We start from the raw sequence: 9,028 nt of genomic DNA on the forward strand, positions 1-9,028 counted from the left end.
AAATTTTTTTTTTTTTTTGTCATTATTCAATTACTTGGGACAAAAAAATAAATATTTAATGGGCTCAACATGCCTCTCAGCAATTTCATTGGGGTGTCTACTTTCCAAAATGGGGTCATTTGGGGGGGTTTTGTACTGCCCTGCCATTTTAGCACCTCAAGAAATGACATAGGCAGTCATAAAATAAAAGCTGTGTAAATTCCAGAAAATGTACCCTAGTTTGTAGACACTATAACTTTTGCGCAAACCAAAAAATATATGCTTATTGACATTTTTTTTTACCAAAGACATGTGGCCGAATACATTTTGGCCTAAATGTATGACTAAAATTTAGTTTATTTGATTTTTTTTTTATAACAAAAAGTAGAAAATATCTTTTTTTTTTTTTTTTTTTTTTTTTCAAAATTTTCAGTCTTTTTCCGTTTATAGCGCAAAAAATAAAAACTGCAAAGGTAAACAAAAACCATCAAAAGAAAGCTCTATTTGTGGGAAGAAAAGGGCGCAAATTTCGTTTGGGTACAGCATTGCATGACCGCGTAATTAACAGTTAAAGCGACGCATTGCCAAATTGTAAAGTGCTCTGGTCAGGAAGGTGGTAAATCCTTCCGGGGCTGAAGTGGTTAATGTGGCATACTTTTTGTAATACTTCTTTTTAGACTGCAGATTAAAAAGTGTTTGCCTGTTCACATCAGCAACCACGTTCTAAGGGCTCTTTCACACGGGGGATCCGTATGTCCGTTTTTCATCCTTCCGTTTTCGGATGAAAAACGGACATACATGTATCCCTATGGAGCGTCGGATGTCAGCGGTGACATGTCCGCTGACATCCGACCCGCTCCGATCCGAAAAGTGTAACGGAGGAAAAACCTACTTTTCCATCCGTGATCGGATCGGGTGACGACGGACACTACGGTCCGTCATCATCCGATCCCCCATAGGGGAGAGCGGCGCTCTGACAGGTCCGTAGCTGCACAGCGTGCAGCGATGGACCTGTCATCTTTCTGCTCAGCGGGGATCGGCGGAGCGATCCCCGCTGAGCCAGCGGGTGTTCACGGGGCGGATCATCACTGATCCGCCCCGTGTGAAAGAGCCCTAACAGGTCTGCTGGTAAACACGGATTACCTTCCTTTTTTTTTTTTCTTCTACTTTTAAATGTTGCAATATAGTGTGTGCCAATACTCTGCAGTGAAAAAATAGTGCATGTCTTTTTTTCAGTGCACACCACTACAAAGCAGTGGTGTGAACTGAGCACACAGGACACAAGCGTATGAAGTGGGCAGTGTTGGGCAAGGTTGCTCAGCGCAGCACTATACATTGTGGTGGAATTGGCCCCTAATCAGTCTCTGACTAGGAAAAAGCATTTTGCTTGTCCTGATGCATAAATACATTCTTGCTTTTTCCAGGTCTGAATTTCCACAGAATTGAAGGAAGGATAAAGACAATATTTCAGGGGCTTGCATATTCTAAAACCGACTTATTTACAGACCTCCCATCTCCAAAAACTGAGACAAAATTGTTTAACTTTTATTTAGAGAGCTAAATGTGTCTGGAATTAGGGACCAATAGGCAGGACAGATTTTTAGGATGTTTTGGCTGTATGACTCACAAGGTTTTGAAGCCAAAATTGGTATGAAGGCACTGAATTTAGAAACGTTTTCCAACCATCATAAGTCATTCAGGGACTGAGTTTATATTGTGAAAGGAACTGTAGTGCTTCTCACATTTCATTTGGATTTGTAAAAACCTGAGAGCAAACTATGGTTTTAGCAAGTGTAAGGCCTCATCCATGTGAAGTTTATAAAAAAAATGCCACTTATACAGGCGCTCAGTATGTGGTTTGAAGAAATGTGCATGAACCCGAGTGTAATTGTATCCCAGTGGGCAGAATAAATTAACCACTTGCCACTAGAGTTGCCACCTCATCCCTTTAAACTCAAACACATATGAAGTACACAGGTTCTGAGGCTAATTTAATGCAGATAAGTCACCAAGTGAGTTTCATTACCACCTTAATCAGCCACAGAACCTGTGTAATTCATATGTGTTTGGTTTTAAAGGGATGAGGTGGCGACCCTACTTGCCACCCAGGCCAATTCTGACATTTCTCTCCTACATGTAAACATGTAAAAATCAATATTTATTTTAATTTTTTTTTTTTTTAGCAGGGACCCTAGAGAATAATATGACGATCGTTGCAACTTTTTATCTCGCACTGTATTTGCGCAGCAATTTTTCAAACGTGTCATTTTGGAAAAATGTTTTGTGCATTAAAAAAAAAAAAACCTGTAACATTAAACCAGTTTTTTTTTTTTTTTTTTTTTATTTTTATTTTTTATGTAGAATGTGAAAGATGTTGCGCCGAGTAAACATGTCATGCTTCAAAACTGCACACGCTTGTGGAATGGTGCCAAACTTCGGTACTTAAAAATCCCCATAGGCGAAGCTTTAAAATTTTTGAGTTGGAGGTCTAGTGCTAGAATTACTGCTCTCGATCTAACGTTTGCGGCAATACCTCACATGTGTTGTTTGAACGCCATTTACATATGTTGGTGCGACTTGCGTATGCGTTCGCTTCTGTGAGCACGCGGGGACAGGGTCGCTTTAAATTTTTATTTTTTTTTACTTTATCATACATCACGGGACACAGCAACTATACTAATTACTATCTGGGTTATACGCCACCTATAGGTGAATGGACACTGGCACACCAAAAAGGCAGGAAGTTCCCCCTCTAACCCCTCCCATACAGGAAGTACCTCCAGTTTTTTCGCAAGTGTCTGCAAGGTGGTGGTCACTGATGTGATACATGTGCTCTTGGAGCATACTTGGAGGTCTAGACGGTTCTATTAAGAATCATGGACTTCAATCTGATCCATTCGAAAAAGCTGTCAGCCAAAATGGATGTTACTCGAACCTCATTGGAAGGAGAGAAGATTCCTCGAGGTATGCCTGTAATGCAGCCTTTTGGCACTGGACCCTGAGTAATGGAACCCTGTGCAGTGTTTGTTCTGACCAAGGTGCTTTCCTGCAGGGTGCTATACAGGTCCAGGGGAGTGGACCCCAGATTAAGGGGGGACCCAGTCTCTGAAGGTCTTTTATGACCAAGCTCGCCATGATGAGTGAAGATTGGACTCTTATGTTCAGAGTCCTGCAGCAGGAATGGTAAGTCTACATTTTGCAGTTTCTTTTTTAAAAGAGATCCGACTGTCTGTTCTCCCAGGGCCACTGGGAGCAGTGTGCTGTTTAATCCTGCTATGTACTTCTTGGTTATGTGGGCTGCTGTTTCTCCTCCAGCCACTAGAGGGCACAGGCTCGCTCAGTATGGCCTATTTTTATATAGGCAGGAAGTGCCATGTGGCAACAGCTTCAGCTGGCCTCTGGAGACATAGCAGCAGCCCATGGATACTAAGTTTGAGTACTTACTATGGGAGAACTGTGTGACAGACAAGTCATGTTTATATGCTGCATATTTACTGCTTATCTGGGGGGGGACTGTACAACTGTAAGTCGATACACCCCTGGATGGTTAAATGTTAGCAGTTCCAAAACCAAATAGGGACATGAAAAGAGGTGTGCCACATTCAGTCTGGGACAGTACAAGTGCTGTCTCTATCGCCAATACATATTCCAGGTACAGTAAAACCTTGGATTACGAGCGTAATTAGTTCTGGAAACATGCTTGTAATCCAAACCACTTGTATATCAAAGCGTATTTCCCCATAAGTAATAATGGAAACTCAGATGATTTGTTCCACAACCATTTATTTATAAGTCCTTCAGTGTATAGTCCATATAAAAAGATTATAGCAATGTGATTAGTGAATGTGATTGTGTACCCATAAAATGTCCATCCACAAATGGCAGCCTCCACAAGGGGATTAGAAGCAAAATCCAGCAGGAACTACGTACAGTGTATAAAAGAGAAGAGAGGCACCTCTAAGTGTAGCAATATGGTTACATTTACCGAAGGTACAACATTTAGCAAGTCACATGGTTGATGATTGAAAGAGGCACAAGGAATCCGGGGTAAAGCTGTCCACATAGACTGTCCTCCACCGCCGGCTCTCACCGCTGTCAGTCTGCAATCGCGACTACCATTTGAAAGCGAGCCTTGAAGCGCTCGTGAAAGGGATGATGTCGATGGTGGTGCGGAGGATGGTCTATCTGGACAACTTTACCCTGGATTCCTGCATACTTAGATTTGTCTGTTTTAATCATCAACCATGTGACTTGCTAAATGTTGTACCTTCATTAACCACTTCAATACTGTGCACTTTTGCCCCTTTCCTACCCAGGCCAATTTTCAGCTTTCAGCACTCTTGCACTTTCAGTAAGAATTGCGCGGTCATGCATAACTGTACCCAGCTGAAATTTTTATCGTTTTGTTCACACAAATAGAGCTTTCTTTTGGTGGTATTTATTCACAAATCAATTTTTTATTTTTTGCGATATAAGCAAAAAAAGCTGAACTTTTGAAAAAAATATATTTTCTACTTTCTGTTTTAAAAGAAATCCAATAAAATCTAATTTTGTCATAAATTTAAGCCAAAATGTATTCTGCTACATGTCTTTGGTAAAAAAAAAATCCTGTTAAGTGTATAATAATTGGTTTGTGTGATCACGTACATATGTGTGCAGATGATCATTGGGACATATGACTTTAGTGTTACATATGTGGGGAGAGGTGTTTTTACTGTGTGGGGACACTATTTTGTGAAGATGCGCCGTGTCCGGCTAACACAAGTGCATCGGATCCCCCTCCTGAGGGACGTTCCTGAACATCCACTCAGGAGGAAGCTCCCACCCAGTCACTGTGTGTGCGCGATCCCCCTCCTTCTGAGGGACGTTCCTGAACGTCCACTCAAAAGGAGGAAGCTCCCACCCGGCCGTAAATGTGCAGTTGCCAGGGTGGGAGGTGGTTACATGTAACCATATTGCTACACTTAGAGGCGCCTCTGTTTTATACTAAGTTGTGAAATGACGCTACTTGTATATCAAGACATCGCTTGTATATCAAGTCAAAATTTATTTTAAAATGTTGCTCGTCTTGCAAAACGCTCTCAAATCAAGTTACTCTCAAACCAAGGTTTTACTGTATAGGATAGTGGCAAGGGGAACTCTGCAGGGGAATCTACTAGATTCCAAGTTCTACAACAGTTTGGGAAAGGTGTGTCCGGGACAAGAGTCCCACTGCCAATAGGGGTACATGTACTGGTAACACCTTAAGGTCTGGTTCTCCCTTATTTGACTTTTTTTTTTCTTTCCCCCGTTTTGGATTCTGCCACATCTTTTGCAAATAATCCGTGAGGTGGTAACACTGATTTAGTGTTGGCCGAATTAGTCCAGGGGGGCTTGGTACGCTGACATAGTGAGTCTTATGGGGGTTGCTCCTTGGACACTTCCAGTCCAGCGATGGTCTTGAGTCCTGTATCTAAGCACTGTTGAGCCCCTGGAAGCCAGCTTCGGGGAACTTCAATTACAGGACTTGCAAATATTTTTTTTTTGCCTGGGGTGAAGCCAGGAAGTGGCACCTGCAGAAATATGAGTGGGAGATTTTCTTTTTTCTTTCTCCAATCAGTAGAGGAAAGGAGTTTGGCCTTAAGTACAGTTAAAGGTCAGACAGTCCTACCTGTCAGGCCATTCTTGTGTCCTTGGGACTTGAATTGATCTTGACTGTCCTTGCAGAGGCCACTTTTTGAACCAATCGGGTGATTCTGTTGGTCCTTTTATCTCAAAAGGTGGCTTCTTTGGTTGCTATCACGTCACAAAGTGGAGTGTCAGAGTTGGCGGCTCTTTCATCCAAGGAGCCATTCTTGGTCTCGCATCATAAGGTGTTGTTGCGTCCCCATCCATTTTTATTGCCTAAAGTGTTTTCTAGTTTTCACTTGAATCAGGACAGTGTCTTGCCTTGTATTTTTCTCCTAATCCACAGTTGGCAGGAGAAAGATCGCTACCTACTCTAGAGGTAGTTCAGACGCTGAGGGTCTACTTGAGTTGTCGAGAATCCTGGTTTGTGCTGCCAGAAGAGCCCATTAAGGGCAGGCGGCATCCAGGTTGAATATTTTAGCAGTGGATCTGCCAGTTTTGTCAATAATGCCTATGGTTTAAAGAGGGAGTCCCGCAAAAAAAAAATTTAAATGTCAGCAGCTACAAATACTGCAGCGGCTGACTTTTAAAATAAGGACACTCACCTGTCTCAGGGTCCAGCGATGTTGGCACCCGTGGCCGAACCGTCGCTCGGCTCTCGGGTGCTGCCGCCACCATCTTCTGTAAGGGAATCAGGAAATGAAGCCTTGCTGCTTCACTTCCCGGTTCCCTACTGCGCATGTGCGAGTCACGCCGCGCAATCAGAACGGTCCCTGCTGTCTAGGACCCGTGTGTGTCCCAGCAGACAGCGTGGGGGGGACGGGAAGTGGGTGCAAATACCTGTATTAGACAGTTATCTGCACCCCCCTCCCCCCTGAAAGGTGCCAAATGTGACACCGGAGGGGGGGGGGGGGGGTCCCAAAAGCGGAGGTTCAATCTTTGTGTGAACCTCCGCTTTAAATGGCAAAAAACTAAATTTTAATTTTCTGGGGAGAGATACTCTACCAGGTGTGGGAGTATCTTGGGCCATCCACCATCGGGTGTCGGTGACCCAGGTGTACAAGACCACTATTTGGTTTTTTGTTTATACAGCTACAAGATTTTTACCAGGTCGATGTTGAAAGATACTGCCTTTTGGCCTCAGCGTATTACATACAAATAGCAGAGTAGGTCCTTCTTTGACAGTTTCTGTGATGGTGTCTCCCTCCCCTCAGGAGCCTTGCTTTGGGACATCCCAGATAGTAAATACTATAGCTGCTCCGTATCCCGTGATGTACTCCAAGAAAATAGGATTTTTCCTACAGCTTACTTGTAAAATCCTTTTCTTGGAGTACATCACGGGACACAAGTCCCTCCCCTCTTTTTGGGAATTGCTTGCTACAAAACTGAGGTACTTCCTGTGTGTATGTGTATGTATGTTATGTAGAGGAGGGGCTTCCTGTCTTTTTGGTGTGCCAGTGTCCATTCACCTATAGGTGGCGTATAACCCAGATAGTAATTACTATAGCTGCTCTGTGTCCCGTGATGTACTCCAAGAAAAGGTTTTACAAGTAAGCTGTAGGAAAAATCTTTTTTTTTTTTTTTTTTTTTTTTTTTTTTTTTTTTTATAACTTTTATTCCTATTACAACGAATGTAAACATCCCTTATAATAGGAATAGTGCTTGACGGGTCCTCTTTACAGCAGGGTCTGGGGTCAGTAAGTCCCCAAATCTCACCTCCTAGGCTGGGAAGCCTGAAATATAAAAAAAAAAAAAAAAAAATCTGATTCCCAGCCGAGGCAGCGGCGTTTTTTCAAATGCAGAGGCTGGGTGCACCGTTGTAACATTGCACCAGGCCTCCGAACGATCATAGAGACTTCGGGGACCATCTGGCCCGCCAGAAATCTCTATGGTCAGCATCTGGGGCTGGTCGCTTCCTTTTCCGGTTTGCTGATGGCAGGGGCAAGTCGGGAGAAGCAGTGGAGGGCAGAGGATGCCTGTAAGAACGATCAAGCGGCTGAACGCTATGATCATTCTTATGGTGAAGGGAATCGCCCACTCTAAAGGACGATATCTGATTGATGCGTGTAGCTGCAGGCATCATTCAGATATCACCACTCAGTCCGTTTGCATCATATGACATTACGTGGGCGGCAAGCGGTTAATCTGTCTAGTAGAGTGCATTTTGTGCTCAAATGCCATATTGCAACATTTAGAGGTTTTGTTTTTTTTCTGGCAGACTATTTTCCTAGGCCCTGTGCCACATTCCTGAAGATGGGCTCCCAATGGTTGCCTTGGGGTTTTGTTAGTTTGTAGGGGTCATGTGAAGCAAGTGTGTGTGTGTGTGTGTGTGAGAATATATACATTTTCACAATGATTAACCACTTCAATACTAGGCACTTTTACCCCATTCCTGCCCAGGCCAATTTTCAGCTTTCCGTGCTGTTGCACTTTGACAATCATGTGGTCATGCAACACTGTACCCAAACTATATTTTTATCTTTTTGTTCACACAATTAGAGCTTTCCTTTGGTGGTATTTAATCCCCACTGGGTTTTTTATTTTTTGCTAAATAAACAAAAAAGACTGAATTCTGAAAAACACATTTTTCTTTTCTGTTATAAAATGTTGCAAATAATGGTTCTTTATAAAATTTAGCCCAAAATATATTCTGCTCCATTTCTTTGGTGAAAATACCCGAGGCTCACAGTTGGCGGGGGATCGCCGTATAACACACACCCACAATTTTCCCCTAATTTTAAGGGGAAAAAAGTGTGTGTGTTCTACGCTGATAAATATAATTTTCTTGAGGCCCTAAAATAGACTGTAGAAATGCCCCCAAATTGTCCCTTTTTGGAAAGTAGACAAAGGTATTTAGTAAGAGACATGCTGGGTTTTTTGAAGTTGTCTTCTTCATTTTTCCAAAAAAAAAAAAATTTTTTTTACATTCTGTCACCAATAAAGTACAAGCATCACTATGTAACTGGTGTGGTGATGATCAGGGACACTGCCTGGTGACAGTATGGGGAAAAATGAATAATATTTTTTTTTTTTTACATTGTTTGCTTATAGCAGTGAATTACATGCATTTTACTGAATCATTCTGTTTTGATTAGCTGTGATTGATCAAATTGACCAGTCACAGCTAGCAACACAATTGTACACAATGGATGGCATGAAAGGAAGCTATCCATTGGGTACAGTGGTCATGTGACCTGCTGTGATTCGTCACAGCGGTCATATGGTACCTGCAGCAAGCCGGTACTCTGATCAGTCACAGCAGTGCTGCACGGCCCCTCGGTTGATGCTTCCTGACATGACGTCGTATGACATCCAGTCGGAATGGGAAAAGCCACCTCCTAGCTGTCATTTGTCTATATAGGCTGGGTGGGAAGTGGTTAAAAGTGTTTTCAGGTTGTGTTTTTTTGTTTTTTTTCTCATGCATCTACTGAGCCTTAATGCC

At 42.6% G+C, this 9,028-nt stretch overlaps 1 protein-coding gene across 1 annotated transcript in view; it reads left to right on the plus strand.

The window, feature by feature from the left end:
- The window catches only part of CHIC1 (cysteine rich hydrophobic domain 1), a 39,825-nt gene that overhangs the window by 20,338 nt on the left and 10,459 nt on the right, over positions 1–9,028 (plus strand). The window lies entirely within an intron of this gene.

This window comes from Aquarana catesbeiana, linkage group LG09 (genome assembly GCF_042186555.1).
Source record: "Aquarana catesbeiana isolate 2022-GZ linkage group LG09, ASM4218655v1, whole genome shotgun sequence".
In the NCBI taxonomy this organism is placed as follows: domain Eukaryota; kingdom Metazoa; phylum Chordata; class Amphibia; order Anura; family Ranidae; genus Aquarana; species Aquarana catesbeiana.